Raw genomic sequence first — 19,135 nt, forward strand, 5'->3', positions numbered from 1 at the left:
TTCCTCCGTCCCCCAATACTACATCCAAATTAAACATCGCATAGTTTCGTGAGCCAGAAAGACCATTCTCTCTCTCTCCCCAAGTCCTTTTTTATATGTTTCCTCTTCCTAGAACACACTTTTCCTCACCATTTGTCTGACCTCCTTTACTAGTCTGTTGAGACTTCATTCAGTAATCACGTCTTCCGTTATGCCTTGCCTTACCTTCTCCTCTCCTATGGATGACATTCCTTTTCGATGGAAACTCTTAGCTTGGGTGCTTATGTCTGATATTGTATTTATATGTTTCTGCTATCTTCCATGACACATATATTAAATCTTTGAAGACAAAGATCATGTTCTACTTATCTTTTTAATCTTTGACCTACACAGAACCTGGCACATGGTTTTTGATTCAACAAATAAATGTTTGTGGAATAAATAAATGAATAAACTCAAAATGAAGGGAGTATACAAGTATATTAATTCCATTCTAATTTACAAATTTATCATGTGTTTATCCTTTACTGCAAACTATACCCAATGGGATAGTTGCTATCTGATTCTATAGTGTTGATTTCTAGCATTTTTAAACTGTCGTATTTCAATTATTAATTATGTATTTAAATAACAATACTATGCTTTGTCAACTACAACATTAACTATAAGACACCATAAATAGTGAGACATATCTCCTCTATAGAGATATTAAAATGGGGGAGGGGGACCTGTGTCTTATAATCAATGACATTTAATTCATTGAGGTTTTTAGTGCTTGGCCCTGTGCTGTGGTTTACATTAATAATTCTCTTAATCCTCACAACACTCCTATGAGAAAGGGACTTTTAATATTCTCATTTTAAAAATTAATGAGTTCAAAGAAAGTTAGGTAATTTTCCCAAGGTTACATAGATTGTAAGTGGCAATGCTAAGATTTCAGTCTCTGTCTTACTCCAAAGTGCATGTCTGACTGTCTGAAATGTTCTTGATATTTCTTTATTTGGGCAAAGCCCTGAGAGGAAAACCAAAGAAAATAATATTACTAACCCTCATTTTACAATATACTTTCCTTGACTTCATCATACATAGATACACACCCACATAGAAACACAAACACACTTAGAATTTCTAAAGAATGTGGTAGATAACTTTCTTTAAATGTCATCTATTAAGCATTAAAATTAGTTTTGCATGTAAATTATAAAATACCTCCTGAAAAAGGATTGAGACACCTAAGGGATTGAAAAAAAAAACAGAGCTGAACTGAGGAATGAATATTACCCTAGAATGTTAGTTACATTTTGGGAAGAGGCATGTTAACTTCAGTGAAGGGAAGGCAGATGTTGCCCACATAAACGTCATCCCATTACAAGTATGTTATATAAATATTTTACATTTTAAGATGCCAATAGACAATAAGCCTACCCAAATACTGAAGTATAAATAATGCAAAATAAGTTCTAAATTTTAACATGCTGCAAGAGAACTAAACCAATAAAATATTGAAATCAATACCATGAATTTTGAAACTAGCTTAACACTTCCTGCTTGTTATGAAGAGATTCTAATATGATCTAGAACCTCTAGCATTAAAACAAAACATATCTGAATAATTAGTGTCCTTCCCAATTGCTCACTATGTTCCATTCCTCTATAAACACACATGCATTTGCCTGCACATACACGTACACACTCATTTTCCACATCCAATTATAGTAATCCATATCTTAGTGTTGATTCTGCAGAAAACTAAAGTAGATGAAGGTAAAATTCACTTCTCTTTTATCATATTTCCCAGATGCTCAGTGTAACTGTGCTAAACCTCTTCCCTCCTCCTCCCCCAAAGCCTGCTGTCTGTCACCACCATGTAACTGATTCATTCAGAGTCCCTTCTCTCACAGTACTGATTTGCAAGAGATAATTAGATAATCTAATCAAGCATAGGGAGATAATATTTTGATGAAATATTCCTTTCATTTACTGTTTTTATTTTAACCAAGGATAAAACTGGCCCAGGTCAAAATTACTAGGAAGAAAAACTTCACCTTAGAAACTTCCAAATTCCTAGACATAACACTTTATTCCTGGTCAACAGATTTTTTTTTTCCTCATCCCATTAGGTATCCAGTAGCTTCCTTAGTCTCCCTAGAACTTTTTCAAAACGATCTCATCATACATTCATATTTTAGCAAACAAACCAGGATAGGACAACCATTGAGTTGATTGCTTTGTATCTTTCAGCAAAGGTTCTCCAAGTTTAATTTACCAGAATATGTTCTTGATAATCCAGTATCACCATTCAGTTTTCTGATGTAACTAAGAATACATAAGTATATGTGTCCTACTATAATTCCATTTCTTTACGATTATTGATAATGGGAACTATTAATACAGAGTCCTTTGTTGAACTCAGCAAAACATGACCTCTAAGAAGTCTTACCCAATTCTTCTCTGACCCATTGCTCATGCCACCCATCTTTATCAGGAGTCTTGTCTTTCGGTATGCACTTGTCAGTTCACCAGGACTACGAATTCCTCACATGCAGAAACTACATCCTGTTTACTTCTGTGTGCTCAGAATACAAGAGCAGCTCCTCATAGGTCTAACTTTTCCCCCAGTTTCCACACTAATCTAGTCATTTAGCCTGTGATTCTGAAGTAGAAGGGAAAGCTCTGTTTCCCAGAACCAAGCATCAGAATCCCCTGGGAGGTTTTTCCAACCAAGCATTGGCTTGGTGTTTTTGTTGTATTTCCTGCAAGAGCATAAGGCCTTCTCCATCTCTCTTGGATGAATCAGTGCTGCTTGAGCCATTGCACAGGGCAGCAAAATGGAATATGTTCAAATCCTCAAGTGCATCTAGGTAGGAAAAATAAATGAGAATCATTGCTCTGATTCTACAATATTACAGTTAGGTCTTTAAATGCATGTGCCTCTATGACTTTCTACATGTGGGGCCCCATCCTTTTTCCCACTTGACTAATTCCTATTTGCCCTTCACATTCTAGATCAAATATAATGCCTTCCATGAAGACGTCTAAGATCTTCTTTTGTTTATGTATATAGACTTGTTAGGATTATCCTAGTGCCCCATGTGTACAGTCATCACAGCCAGACATGATCTATGTTTACTATATTTGTCCAATCCATTCTTTTTCCCACCCACTGAATTATAAGTGCCTTGAGTTAAAGGACAGTGTTTTCAATATCTCTATTGCAAAGCCCTATCATAGTAACAGGCATATAATTGTATACAATAAGCAATTTCTGACAGATTAATAACAAAGTGAGTGAATTAATATTCAGCCTTGAACTGGGTGCTGTAGAAAATAAAATAGAATTGCATAATATGTTCCTCCCTTTGAATTTCTTTGAGGTAATATGAATCACATATAGGAACAGAGAGCATCATAAGGTATTGTATGATAAAATGATAAATTTATAATTTGGGGGTGTTCAAGTGGAGAAAAAAATTGCATTTTAGGCAGAATTATATGAAAATGTTGCATTATAGAAAAAAATGTTTTAACTGAAATACTGGAGTGCCAGAAAAATGTATGCACATGATTTATATTCATCTTTTAGTATTGGTATGTATTGAGTATTACAATTTTAACAGTTTTTGTTCCTTTCTTAAATTGTGTATACATTATTTTTTGGCACCCTCTGTATGAAGTTGTGACACAATGGAATAAATAGACCAGAGAAGAAAGGACACGCTGTAAAGATGGGAGACTGCATATTTCCAGGTGTGGCTGTAGGAATGGCTTAGTATGTATGTTACAGAGGCCATACAAAGGAAATGGCAGAAATTTGGCAAATGGCAACAGCCAGAGAAATGGAGAGGCCCGATCTCTCATTATCACTTCCTGGTATATGCCTTATCTGACAGACATTATATTTCCTTCAACTGAAATGCCCAGTTCTCAGGAATTCCTGATTGGTTCAGGGCAGTTGTTAATTCTACCTTAGTACCAACCTAAGATCCTGAGGCAGGGGCTGGGTTGGATCTTGTAAAATGAACCTTAGAGAAATGGGTAAAACCTGCAGATAATTCTGAAGGATAGAATTTTCAAATCCAAGTTTCAGATTTAACAATTATGACTGAAGAAGAATTCTGCCTTTGGTTTTTAAACAAAGAAGATACCCAAATCAAGTAGCCAATGTGGTTTTTAAGTCATTGAATTACCAAAGAAATCCAACATATTTCAAAGATATACCTGTTAATATTTAACTTCTAAGACAATGTCTAGTCCCTGTGACCACACGAGAAAAGGATTGCTAAAGAAGTATGGCTCCCAGGTAGCCCATCCTGAAGTTTCCCTCAGGTGTGGCCAAAAAGAATGATGTTCAGGAGAAGTACCATAAAGGGGATATGGGGAAGCCTAGAAGAATGACCAGGATGTCATGCACTCAAGCTGGCCAATGGCTACTCTTTACTGTCCCTGTCCCCTGGGATACAATGTTTTCTTCAACCAGAGACAGACGTGTGGAAATTCCCCTGTTCCACTTCCACGCATGGGAATTTCAATAGATATTTTTCTGTTTTCTCACCATGATTGTGAAATAGGTATTTGAACAGTAAATATATAGATTTTGCTCATATATTGTAAGACAATGAGTGTCAAATCCATATATTATTAAAAGAATGCACAGCACAGAGTGACCCTCAACTTAGGACTGGTTGCATTGGTTGAACATGACTGAGTTGTCTATTACTTGGAAAAGAGTGAGTGCATGTGTGATACTTGAATTACATTAGATAGGAACTCTTGGAATTTTTTTTGAGGGGTGGGCATATTGTACATTGGGCAAACAAATACTTGACTGCAGTAACTCATTTTTCCCCTGCTTGTGTCATCTACCACATGTGTGGGCATGTGAGTCAAGATGAGCCAAATGAAGTGCCTCGTAATATCAACAACAGGGATGAGTGTCATGTTATACATGTGACAAAACATGGGCCAATCAGAGATATCATCCTAGTTTTTTTCTGATGAAGCTAACAGAGTAAATGCTATCTCTTGGAGTTATAGAGTCTAATAATTGAAAGCAATTTAGAGAGAAACAGAGATAAAAAATAAAGAGAGAGGAAGGGTAAATCCTAGGGTTATGATGTCCTCATTTTTACTTCTTAATATCTATGGATCTATTCTAGTTTTAGCATTCTTTTCTTTAATTTTGGGAGGTACCATAGAGTTTCACTAATAAATTACTCTTTCTTATTTCAGTCTGTTAGAGTTTAGCTATTGCTGCTTTAAAAAGTCCAAACAATAGAGAATTTTACATAACGCATCTCAGTCCTCACCACCTTTTAAAGTTGCTATTAATATTTTTATCTGTAAAACAAGTAAGGAAATTGATACTCAGCAAAGTAAGGAAATCTTCCAAAGTCACGTGGCTCAGAAGTTTTAGAGCTGAGCTGAGAAGTAAAGTCTGAGACTGTGCACAGAGTGCATGTCTTTTCTTGTCACTTCCTTGTCTTCTGAAGATGACTAAGAGGGGATGAGGGAGAGAAGGAAGGCAGGGTATATTTGTTTTGAAGAGACACACGTTCACGGTCCTATTCTAGGAACTGTAAATAGCACTTAAGGAAGAAGGTAGAGTGTTGTGGTAAGGGTGGCTGCAAGAGTCAATGGTGGGGACAATATTAAAGAACACAAGCACCAGAGAATTAGGCTACATTTATTCTTTAGGAAAACAATTTTGGCAGCATTGGAGATAATGCATTGGAAGAAGGCAGCAGTACATGCAAAGAGACCTGATCGGAGGCTTCTACAGTCATGTGGACAAAGGATGATGGAGTCTAAGCTAAGGTGGACACTGATGGAGAGGAAAGAGCCATAGTCAGTAAACTAGTCAGTCAGAATCACTTGGTATAAGAAGTGTAAGAAGGAACAAGTCAGAAAAGACTTCCTTATATTTCTTTGATCAAATGTATAGATAATGGTAACATTCACTGAACATGGGAGTGGAGGAATAATGGCTAGAGTTGAGTGAAGAAAGGATAGTTTAATTTTAAACATTTGATTATAGAATATCAAACGAGAAAACCTAGCAAGCAGAAATCTAGAGTTCAGGTCAAGTGTCTCATGGTCAAGACAGAGAATTGGGAACCATTAGTTATAGCTGGAAAGAGAAGTCCCATTTAGGTCAAAAGTAGGCCTTAGGTCTGTGCTTTCCTATAGCCAAAAGTTATTTAATCATTGGCAAAGCAGGACAGTAGGAGTCTAGGGTAGCAGGGTCCAGGTGTTGATTCTTGAGTGAGCAGTCAAATAAGTAAAGCTGTCCCAGCCCTGGGAATGGCGTAACACCCCAATTTTGGTTTTACCTTATGAGTTATGGGAGGAGGGAAACCAACAGGGAAGTAGGCAGAGTGAGGAGGTAAGAAGGGTGAAGGACCTCATAAATAATAATATTTTAGAACTAAACGGAGGACAAGGGATCCAATAAAAAGCATAAGAAATGGCAACCTGAGATTTAAAAGAAAACTAGAGTATCTGAAAAGTGGGAATAACGAACTGCGTCAGACACTGCAGAGAAGTCATGTAAGAACAAAAACAAAATATGTCCATTTGATTCTGTCAGTGGGAAATGCTTGTTAACTTTAGTAGGGAAATATTAACGCTTGGTGAGAAGATATCCACTAAATTGTTAAGAATTCAGTCACAATCAGCCATGGCCACTTCATGTGTTTCTGTGACCTTCTTTAGATAGAGTCTGCTCACTTTTACAGACACAACATTCAGTATCCTGAAAACATAGCAGAAATTAGTAAAAATATACTATGCATATAATTCGGTGGAATGCTTCTGCTTCTCCCCCTGAGTACATTGGTTCCAGCCTGTGTTTCAATAGACACTAATTGACTAGAGGCGTTCTGCCTGAAACCTGAGTAACTTCTAGTGTGACTCACTGGGAACAGAGATTTGGAGATTTCCCTCTTCTTCCTTAGATCCCACTCCTCCCTTCCCTTCATATATAGGGTGCTGGAAGTTGGGGCGCTCTTAAGATGAATTTGAGAAAACTAGAAATATCCCATCTTCTCATTACAGCACCATTTCAATAAATAATACCTTTCCTTATTCCAAACTCTGATCTACTGGATATTAAACATTTGATGTGCCAAACACACAGGCCTGTGACTGCAACACACCCAGGAGTCAAATATGCCAACACAAGTATCTCACAACAGAAGAGAGGGTAGGTCTTTTTTGCATTCACTTAGTAAAAATAATGATTGTTTCCATCCACCGACCTCTTTCCTTTGTGGAATAGGTAACCGAGTGTCTGAAGTAAACTGACTTCTCTCATAAAATGTGGTGAACAAGAGAACAGAAAAGCACAGGGCCTAGCTGTTGGCATCTGGGCAAGACCAAAGGCTTGCTGGATGTTTGATGTCCCCTAGTAGAGTCAAGTTTCTTATCCAATCGGAAACCTTTAGCAAAGCACTGAAGAAGGCAGCCGCCCTAGTGTGTCAGCATTGTGAACCGGCCCACAGAGAGAGAAAGACAACACTTTCATGTGTGAATCTCATCCTGTTTCCTCCCTTTGTCGTGCCTTTGCCTCTGCCTTTTTTATTTCTCTCTGTACTACAGGATCCACTTCTTTGTAACCTTTGAACACCATATGAACATGCCACATTGAGAGGTATAGTAAAGTGGAGGCAGAGTAAAATCAACCCTTTTAACCTCCATTTCTTATAAAGTGGTCAGAAGGGGAAAGAGAGATTCCTCAGAGCTCTCTCTCTCTATGTAACTGTCAGAACGGCCCATTTGGCTTCCAATTCCCACAGGGCCTGACTCTGGGTTACCTAAAAAATGAAACCCGTTAAAGCCAACTTAAGCTGGAAAGAGCCTAGTAAAATCTTCCCTACCTGGCTGGAATGCTATGCAATGGCTTACATCTTGTGCAGACAAAGATTCTTCCTGCCCTGGGAGGCCAGAAATTGTCTGGGGCAGCTCGAAAGTTTAAAATGATTATCATAGACCATGAGTAGCTTTGGCTCTTTAATCCATGGTATTATACAAATACAAGCACTTGTATTTGTGTCATGATGTAGAAACAGTAGCATTGGTCACGTCTCACCTAGGCAGTGAGTTTGAACATATTAAGACAGGATTCTGGAAAGTGAGAATATCTGTGAGATCCAGGAGGGTAGATCCTGAAAGATGGGATGTCACCACTAGAATGGGTCCATGTTCTGGGCTTTCTGTGGGGTGGGGTAGCAGGCACAGGGAGTCTAAGATAGGAGAAGAGCTGCAATGTCATCAAGGAGCAGAAGGGAGTCAGTCAAGCAGAGATTAAGTTAGAGCTTCTCTCATACTCACTGGACCTATTACATTCTTACTTGTGATGCAGGAAGAACCAAAATGATTTTTAAAAGGGACACATTGGGTACTTCATCTCTGGAGCACAGTGGACCAGGATGAGGATTCTAGCTCCATCACTCACTTGTTAAACAGCTCCACAAAAACGGGGACCACTTATGTTTTTGCCCACCCCTATGCTCTTAGTATTTAGCACAATACCTAGTACATACAGAAAATAAATACATATTTGCTAAACAAGTGAAAGAAAAGAAATGCGAAGGAGAAAATAAGATAGGAAAAATTTATTTGTCAATTGCTTTACATCTCAATATCTCAGTTTCCTCATATACAAAATGGGGGAAATAATGCAAGTCAGTGAAGGGTTTCTGAGAGGATTCAAGGAGAAAGAATATATGTAATTTTGCTTATCAGCATGTTTAGTCCATAAAACATACTCAGTAAATGTTAGGTATTGCAGTGATTAACAAAGCTTTACAAATACAGGGTTCTTTAACTTACAAAATGGAAAATTTGATTGAAGTACTGAGACATTAGTCATACGTAATCTGGAGAGTGAAAATGGTCTCACTACAAGGTTGAACAGAGGTATAGCACAGTTTGTGCATGTCCTTTGAGCCTTATGAATACATATGCATATATATGTATATATGTGTGTATATATATGTGTGTGTGTGTGTGTATATACATACATATACATATATACCTACATATACATATACATATATAGACACACATCTTCCTCCCCTGGGAATATGGTATCATAAAGAAGGCTAAAACGATCCAACTTAAATATCTATGCAGACTTTTACTTTAAAAAGTGGGGGGAAAAAGATACCTAGATTTAAGGGAGTATTTGAAAGTCTCATCATCATCATTATCATCATAGCTTGATAACTGCAATTTAGAATTGATTCCTGGGTAAACATCTGGAACTGTGGCCTTATGCAAAATACAAGAAAATAATATTTTACCATTAAAAAGCTGATAGTGACTGTTGCACACCAGAAGTATTAGATTAAAAAAAATGGAAAGATAAAGGTTAACTAGAATATCATAAAACCACAGACTCTCAGGGTTGAATGAGTCTTTCACATCATGCTTCCAAACTCCAGCTGGCACCTGAATCCTAGGAAGATGTATGCCAGTCTGAAGCCTTGAAGAATGATTTGGATTTGGGTTGATGGAGGAACAGTTCTGAAAGGATCTTACTCTTCAGAGAGGGAGAGAGAGACAGAGAGAGAGAAAGAGACAGGGAGAGCCAACCTAAGAGTCTTGAGGACTGTTCCAGGAAATGTTAACTAGGTCATCTGGGAAATGAGTATAACAGGGTCCAGGACATGACCCTTTGTTTTCAGCATTTCCACTGAAGAAACGGGACTGGACAATTGATAATGTTTTAAGTCATCTCTTCTAACTGTGCCACTGTCCAAAACCCAGATCAGGTACTTGCTAAATTTCCCAGGCTGTCCATAGTTGGAGATAATGTCATCTTTCTGAAGCACTGTAGTGCTATTTATCTCTTCTTATCATTACAACAAAATGCTACAGCTCTCTCTCACAACACAGTTTATAACAGGAACATAAAATACAGCAAATTAATTGCTTCTCATAATAACAATGTTGGATGACAAAGAAATAAAAACAGGCCGTCTGTCCTCTTCCCAAAGCAATGTTAAAATTCTAACACTGAGTCATGCTCAGTCTACTCTGATCACTATAGGCTTCATAAAATGTATCATTTCAAAGCATTTTGTTGTTGTTGTTGTCGTTAATACACAGATATTCCCTGCTATTGAATAACAGAGTCAGCCCACACAGAGCCTCTATTTATCAATGGAGGCAATTTTTTAAAAGCCTTCAGAAATCAGGAATAGTTATAGCAATAAGCACCTCTGAACTAGATCTTACTGGGGGAATCTAATGAAAAGTAACAGTTGTTTTGTTCTTCATATAAACTTGTAACTCTAACTGGCCTCCATGAAACAGATTATGAATGCTATTTTAAGAGTAGAAAGTATCAAGAATCAGAGGCGAAGACTTTATCATATCCATATGAGAAAGCAAATGGAAGCTGAAAGTGATTATAAAGTAACAGAGTTCCTAGGACATATGAGACTCTTGGTGTGGAAGAATCACAATGAATGAGAACCACTGGTAAGGCAGGACTTATTCATACATTAGAGTGTAATGGACTTTGCGCTACGAGGTAGTCTGATGAAGTTTCCCAAAACATGGTTTTAAAGTAATTTTTTAAAAAGGCAACATGGTTGGCTGATATAATTGAACACTGGGAAAAGACTTCTGAGAAAAAGTAGAATTTAAACTGAATTTGCAAAATGGGTAGGGATTGGAATAATTTGGGTATGATTGGGATGGTAGTTTGGGGAAAGAAACAGCTTGATTCAAAACTAATATGATCTAAGTATCAAACAACATGGAATATACTTTACGATATGCACAATATGGAAAGAGATTGAGTCCTAGAATCAGAAAACATAGAATGATTTCTCCATACATGAGGGCATGCTATTATGTAGTAGTTAAAATTCATCTCCTCTCTAAGTTCCTTTAGAGCTGGGCCCATATGTTAATTATATCTGCTTTTCAAGGGCCAAGCACAGTACCTGATTCATAATCTTAGTTTAACAAAAACGTAGTTGACTGAATGGCCCTCAAATCTATATTTGAATAGACAACCTTGGAAGGGATGGACTTAACAAATTTAAAAATATCAACTTGCTTTTTTTTAATAACTATATTCATTGGTACTTTATACTTATAGAGAATTATTTCTCTGCATTCATATAACTCCTACAAAACAGGTTTGCACTAACCTTTTAACACACATTTTTTTTCAATTGTCCATTTATCGTAAAGACTAAAGAGATATACGATTAACTCCTGAAGAAGAAAGGCAAAATTCTGAATTCTTTAAAAGTAAGTTTTCCAGAATAAAATTACACTTCTGAGACAAAATGGACAATGTGGAACCAGAGTGGTGAGAGAACACATTATTGAAATTTTCTCTTGGAGCTCTTACAATATAGGACCCAGGTTTATAAAACCGGATAAGGTGGTTTTGAAGGTAAACACATGGAAGATCAAGAAAATAAGGGGGGGGGGGGGACACAGAAAAACAACGCTGCAGGTTGGAGTGATCACAAAATTAGAAAAATCATAGAATTATGTTGTGTGAGTTTCCCAGAAGGGAAGTCAAAGCAGAAACATCAGAAGTTTGGGTATTTGTTTGTTTGTTTCTTTGCTGGTTTTCTTCATTAAAACCTGCATGTTAGCTAGCACTCTCCCTCACTTTAAATTTAGATGCTATTCATAATATCTTTTGCCTGGACACTGATGTAACACTATTTAGAAGATATCCTCAAATATATAAACTTCAAGAGACAATTCCATGAAAACATACAGTATACTCATACGTGTTCAAACAGATATGTTCTACACTTGATCTTAGCCAAAAGGCCGAGAAGCGATCAGATATGTTCTAGATAAGACTGCAAATTGATTTCCATCAGTCACAGCCTACCTTAAATATCCTAGATGAGTTGGTGTTTTTTTCAACAATACCTGTGGAGAATCCTGTCATGAACTTCAGAGCCATTTCCTATATCTTGCACTTTGTCAACACATTTCAGTATGTTGAGCTTCTTTGGTTAGGTTTTATTTACACCGAGGCCCCAGCCCTTGCTCCATGAGAAACACTATAATAGAATGAGATTGGCCTTCTCAAATCTTAAAAAATTCAGGATTGCACCGTATTAGAGTTTGAAGCATTATTGTAATAAGCTAGAGAGCCCTAAGTTAAGATTTCATAATCCTTCTTAAAAATGTATTCCAGCAGACCTATCTCCAAGAAATAATTTATGATGCATTATCTAAATTCTTCCTGTTCTCCTCATCATCACTGGAAGTAAGACTAACAGCTTGCTCTGTTTTACTCCCATGCACTCAGAAATAAATCACGCACGTGCGTGCACACACACGCACACATACAAACCTCCCTCTATCAACCCAGCAGTAACTATTGATAGCTCTTACACTACTGCAATACTATCTAATAATCTATAATCACTATCTATGCTATCTATATAATATTATAGGGGTCATTTGCCAAATGTGGCCAACCACTTGTTTTGTATGTCAACTATAAGTCAATATATATATATATATATATATATATATATATATATATATATATATATATAAATATATCCATTCACTGGAGGTGGAGCACAGCCTAAGGAAGATAGTCAATGTTATTGTAATAGGTATGTAAGACATCAGAGGGGTAGTAGCTTTGGGGAGGGGGGTTATCACTTTGTGAGGATTTAAATGTCTAACTATTATGCTGTTTTATATACCTGAAACTAATAAAAAATATAATAATTTTTAAAAAGTGAAAAAAATCATTTAAAAAATAAAGTTTTACTGGAGTAAGCTTATGTTAATTCGTTTACATATCATCTATGTCTGCTTTCATGCTATTATTTACAACAGCAGAATTGAGTAGTACTTGTGGCCAAGACCACATGACTCACAAAGTCTAAAGTATTTGCTATCTGGTTCTTTATAGATAAAGTACGCTGATCCCTGATCTATAGTCTAAGTATTATAATGCATCAGGAATTCCTGATCACTTATAACTGTTAAAACTGAATGTTTCTTAACCAACATGATGTAAAAAGATTTATGTAGTAGGAACACTTATAGTTATTTTAATCTAATTTTGGCAATAAGTTGCAGTAAATATCCCTTAAATACCCAATGGCATACAGTATTTGGCCATAGAAGAGTAAATCATGTTTATTAATATTTCAATATGCCAAGCATAGGTAGGCTCTTTTGGGTATATGCACATATTTTTCAATCTTCACCACCTCTTAGTAAACTACTATCTACAGTTGACAGATAAGTAAACAGAAGCTCAAAAGTTTTATAAAAATTACCTAACAACATGTAACTAGTATGGGGTGGTGATTTGATTCCAGATTTTCTTTTTCTTCAAAATCCAGGTTCTTCCTAGTACCGAATAAAGACATTTTTAAAATTTTAAATTTTTAACTCTCTAGGAAGCTAACTGGACAAAACATGCAGGCACCTCACATCCTGGATTACCTCTCTAGCCCAAGAGCCCTCTAATATTTAGTCCTAAATAAATACTATCATATAAACAAGAGGGGCCTAAAGCATACCAGTTAGTGCCATTACCATAACAGCAGGGCCTTTTAGAACACAATTATTTTACTATCATACTAGATGGAAAAGGAATAATGCCACAGACCATTTATGGTTCTCCCTGGAAAAGCTCTCTGCATTGGGAGCCAAGATGCTTTTTCGCATTACAACAGACCTCAGCTCCGCCTCTTTGTATTTCAATCCCAGCTCCAAGCAAATAAAATTTAGAAATCTCATTTGAGATGTTCACAAATAAAATGCTTGAAACAACTGCCCTGCATTAGAGTTTCATGAACCACTGGGGTGTAATCAGACCTTGTTTGAAAATCATGTTCCAGCTCTGTGTACAATATTACTATGGCCAGCGTGCCTCAGAAAACCTGCCCTCTAAAGCAAAATGAAGGTCTCAAATTATTTGAAGACACAAAATGGATTCCTAAAAAGAAACAACCTGCTGAGAGTAGACTTCTTTTAAAGAGATTTATCCATGTTCCTTTTTCAAATAAAACTGTAAGGAATTGCTCTTAAAATGACAACTTTTATCCTAGAGTTAATTTCCCTAGAAATCATATCATCATCATGATAAATTTGAGAGCAAGAGTAGAAGAGTAATGGGAATTACCATTTTACTATTGTCTAGCCCAAATTAGAGAAATTTTGTTAATAATATCCAATCACTTTTCTGCATAGGCATTTAATAATTATGAATTCCACTAGTATTTACTGAGCTTATTATGTGTCCATCATTGGATTATACCTGAAATTTCCAATATTAAAAAGAAAAATATGCTTCCCCCAGGGCTTATATGTAGTAGAGAACTTTTATAAAAAATAATTACAATATAGGAGCAGAAATGAAATAAAGGTGAAGGAGAAAAGAAGAGAAAGGACAATTCACCAGCACATGTGCTGCAAGCAGACCTTGGTCAACTAATATGTTTTTCAGTTGGTAGAGTAAGGGAAGCCAGGATTAGTAAAGTTGCAAACTACTCCATAGTTGAAACATATAACTCCTGTGGGAATCTAGGGTTAGAGTGAAAGCAATTTTCAGAGAAAACTAAACAACAGTAACAACAAAGAAAACCGCTCAGATGGAAAACTGACCTAATCCAGAAGTAGCAAGACAAACAGGCGTAAGATATATTCATGGTTTTATCATAAATAGAAGTTAGTCATCACTGAAATATGTCTGCTTTTTAAAAAAATCTTCATGGCTACTAGTTGGAATTCAAAGATATTTCCTATCATTGTGATTAAGTCATTTGTTTAATACTCACTCTCAGGCATAAGCATTTCGAAAGTAAGATGATAATTGACTGCAGCAAAAACCTAATCAGTATAACCTGATTCATTTATCATGCTATGGTTTATTACAAATATTAAAATACCCCAAATCTTTCATTTTAGGAAGCTTTCACTTTATAAGTCACGTATAAAAATATTGGTGGTTGGATGTGCCTTTTGCAAAATGTTACTTTATCTTCCTCATATAAATAACCACTCTTATGAATCCCAGTCAGGCTAGAGTAATTGCAGTGATCATCATATTAAATATGCTTTCCATTGTTCTGAAATAAAAACAGATCTATTTTAGCATGACATATTACAAGTTCAACAAATGCATCTTAAATTGTTATCTGCAGTTGATATAGAAACAAACACTATATTCCTTTAACTATATTGATTCTCTAAGAAGACAAACATTGCTGTCATCATTTAGCAGCTGTTAACCACAGGAAAGATTTTAACCCCTGACTTTCAATTTCTTCATCTATAAATATGGAAGATAATAATTTAGTGGCATGCTGAGGACTTAGTGGAATAATCTATGCATGAAGTAACCAGCATAACACCTAGCACAAAATACGAGATCAATAAATGTTATTTTTCCATTAGAAGATCATCTATTTCCTTTATTTTTCATTAAAAAGATAAAAATGGGGTATGATGTAATTTTTCCTACAAGAAGTCCTAATCCAGTAAGTATAAAAGGACTGGAGTGTAAGAGGGAGGTGTTACCAAAAAGTGCAATAACAACTGCATATTTTGCTTTTATATGTATTCCACACTAGTGTTAAAAATTAAGTCTTGACTAGACAGCCATGTTCAACGTGAAAATGTGACCTGTGATGAAGTTTAAACATTCATCTTTGATCACTACCAAAAAAAAAAAAAAGTTAAAAGGTCAAGCTGAAGAAGGTAGTGGGAAATAGATGAGCCAGAGCAAGATAACATTGTTCAGTAGCTAAGGTTATAGACTCTGATCTGAGTACAAACTCTGCTCTTGCCAATTCAAACTGTGTGGCCTTGGGCAAAGTACTTTTTCTCTCTGAGCCTCAGTTTAGTGGGTATAATATACAAGGTCATGTGTTTGATGTTTGGTATTCAATGTGCTCTGTCCATTGAAGGTCCTTAATAAATGGAAGCTAAATATATTTTTCAATTGTATTTAATTATGTGGAGATTACAAAGGATTAGTTCAAGAGAATGATCCATCCTATAGGATCTAGTCCAATGAGAGATAATATATCGGTGATAGCTAGGCAGACAAACAGATAATCCTAGAGCCTTCTTACTCAAATTTTGGTCCCAAGTTTAGGTGCATTAGCAAATCCTGTAAGCTTTTTGGGAATGTTGAATCTTAGACTCATTCTAATCATATGAAACAAATCTTAACAGGAATTTTAGCAAGATCCTCAGATGATTTGGATGCACAACCAAGTTGTAGAAGCACTGATGGAGTAACTCTTTTCATTGTAATTGTTCCATGAGTTATGGCTGTGACACAGTGTCTGTAAATATATATGTGCATATATAAAAAATATTGTATACCAATGCATCGATATTTGATTAGTTGAAGTGAAATCTTTTATAAACAATAATGCTCACTGTAAAACAGAAAAAGTTGGTATGTTAAGTAGTTGTAGCTGTTATCTACTGATGTAACCACTGTCTTTTCGAGATCTGAAAATAAATGTTCGATGATATTAATTGGAAAATGATAAGAAAAATTGAAATGAAATAATTTAGTATTGCCATTCCACAGGATAAGATTAATCTGCCCCTTTATATACTACTTCTTGTCTGAGCACATCAGTATTTTCTCAAAATGTTCTCCACGATAAATATCACAATCATACAGGAACAAATTGTAAGTGTAGATTCTCAGGCACCAAATTGAAAAATGCAATTAATCAGAATTTTTAGAGATTGCGGGTAAAGAAGATGGGGAATACATACTTGTGTTTTTTTTATTTTTTATTTTAAAAAGACACTAAAAAAATACTGATAACTGAGTCCCACACTCAGAAATTCTAATTTAATTTATTTGAGTGCAGCTTGGGTAATGTGAAGCAAAAGCTGAGAACTATTGTTTGCAATAGAGCTAAGATTCATGGTTAGTGTGAAAAAATCTTCATGAAATTGTCCACTCCTGATTATGAAATGTAAACTTTGATACCAGGTTGGAAGGCCTGGTTGAGCATCAGGCCCAGAACACACATGTGACCCTTTATACCCAAACATTCATTAGCCACAATCCTAAAATTATGATATTGGTTAGGACTCAAAATACAAAATACTTGCTAATTAGCTAATAATTTATCAAATCAATCCTCATTCAAACAATTCTCCTTCTTACCACTGACATCTATCTCCTTCCATTTTGTCATATATATATATATATATATATATATATATATATATATATATATGATGAAGAATCACACCCAAAGCCACAGACCGATGACTTTCTGACAGAGGTAGACCAGTTAGCAAGAACAGGATTTTGGGAAACTGATGGGAGATCATAAAAAGATAGTTCAAAGGAAAGTAATTTGTATTTCAAAAGATTAGGAGAGGCTCTTGGGAAAACTGCTGACATACTGAAACATTTCTATAAAAACGACTCTTTTTATGAAAATGATGCAAAACTCACCCACAGAGTGAAGGGTTACACTGACTTTGAACTTAGAAAAATATACTGAAAAATGGAATGTATTTTTGTCAGTTTCTAGTAATGATAAATAGTTGCAACTATAACGTAAAGTTTATAGAATATAAGGATAAACAAATTATTTTCATAATTTTCACCTCCATCTTTTCAAGAAGAAATTTAAGCACACTATTCAATATGTAGTCTGAAATTTGATGCTGTATTTTACTTTATCAACTATCTTCCAACAATAAAAATGTTTTTATATATTTTCTTCTCTTTCATAGTACCTGTAACAATAAGTGATTTCAAAACTACATCTAGTCCAGAATCACTGTGAGTACAATGCTGCTTAAAAATGTATTACCTGTCAGGCTGTGATCTCTGTTACCACCACTGCCATCACCCCACATGACTCATTTATTTAGGAAAATAACGAAGTTGAAAAGCTACACCTCACAGATGTATTTGGTAACATTAACTGGTTATTTAAAAGAGATTTTTTGTAATAATCTTAAAATATATTTTACTTTGCAAGAATTTAAATTCTGGTAAAATAAAATAATCTAAAATATATTGCTTCATTCATTGAGACATTGTTAATTGTAGTAAAAATGGGAAATCAATGAAAAGGCACAATATTAGAAATGCTTAAGTTAACATTCAGTTAATGGAAAATTATGAATCCATAAAAAATCATGTTATAAAGAGTATTCAAACATCAGAGAATGCTTATCTTGTAAAGTAGGTGAAGTAAACAAGATACATATTATTTATTCATCATAATTTAATTATATTATAAAAACAAATATAACAAACACTGCAACAAAATATGCAAACAATTTAATAGTAAGTAAGATAGGCTCATAAAGGGTATTTTTATTCCACTTAAAATTTCCTTATATACTTTTCAAATTTTTGAATATATTCCATGGAAATCTTCAATTATTAGAAAAATAAAAGATTTTCAAGTTTAAGTACGAACTAAAGCAAGACAACTTCTGTCCTCAATCTTGCAAGTGTCTTGCTTGATTTTTGACATCTTACAGTAGAAAATGACTGAGATTCAAAAAATTCGGGTTCCAGAAAGAATAGGTTCTATTATTGATATGCAATAAATTCACTAACGAACTTACTTTTAACGAGGATGTTAAAAGTATGACCTAAACTTGTTATACAAATGAACTTATTTCATAGAAGAGGACAATTTTGTATTTATGAAAAATGTTTTTAGTATGACACTAGAAGAAGATAACAAAAATAGAAACCAAATCACCAGTCACCAAATCTTGTCTGTGAGGCAAGTGCTGAGCAGCAAATGCATGGCCTCAGGTTTTTCCGAGCAGTCAGTTACCATTAACTTTTAATCCGAATCAATGTATGAATTAGAAACTCTTTGCCCATCCTGGACACTGTACAGAGCTACAGAAGGGGTAAGACTTTAAATCAACAACATACCATAGACTTATAGTGCAAGTTAGTATGGGGATAGAGAGTGTGTACTGACAGACATAAGAATTTATAAGGTGTAATACATCAAGCAAACTAAGTGGCACAATGAGAAAAAGAATGTTTAACATCTATCTTCTTATCTTTTATACCCACCTGATACAACACTTAAATCACAGTACTAAGCCATAACAGATGGCTAATAATTCACTGAACAGCAGGTAATACAATAAAAAGATGTTACTGGAGCTT

General features: G+C 35.3%; 1 protein-coding gene and 1 pseudogene across 1 annotated transcript in view; both read right to left on the reverse strand.

Annotated features, from left to right (window-relative positions):
- Positions 1-19,135, reverse strand: part of DPP10 (dipeptidyl peptidase like 10) — a 1,313,078-nt gene that overhangs the window by 1,063,442 nt on the left and 230,501 nt on the right. The gene's annotated exons all lie outside the window — the stretch shown is intronic.
- LOC141568138 (U2 spliceosomal RNA) lies at positions 11,645-11,799 on the reverse strand (annotated as a pseudogene).

The sequence above is a fragment of the Rhinolophus sinicus genome, chromosome 17 (assembly GCF_057876585.1).
Source record: "Rhinolophus sinicus isolate RSI-liver-muscle chromosome 17, RSI-T2T, whole genome shotgun sequence".
Lineage (NCBI taxonomy): Eukaryota > Metazoa > Chordata > Mammalia > Chiroptera > Rhinolophidae > Rhinolophus > Rhinolophus sinicus.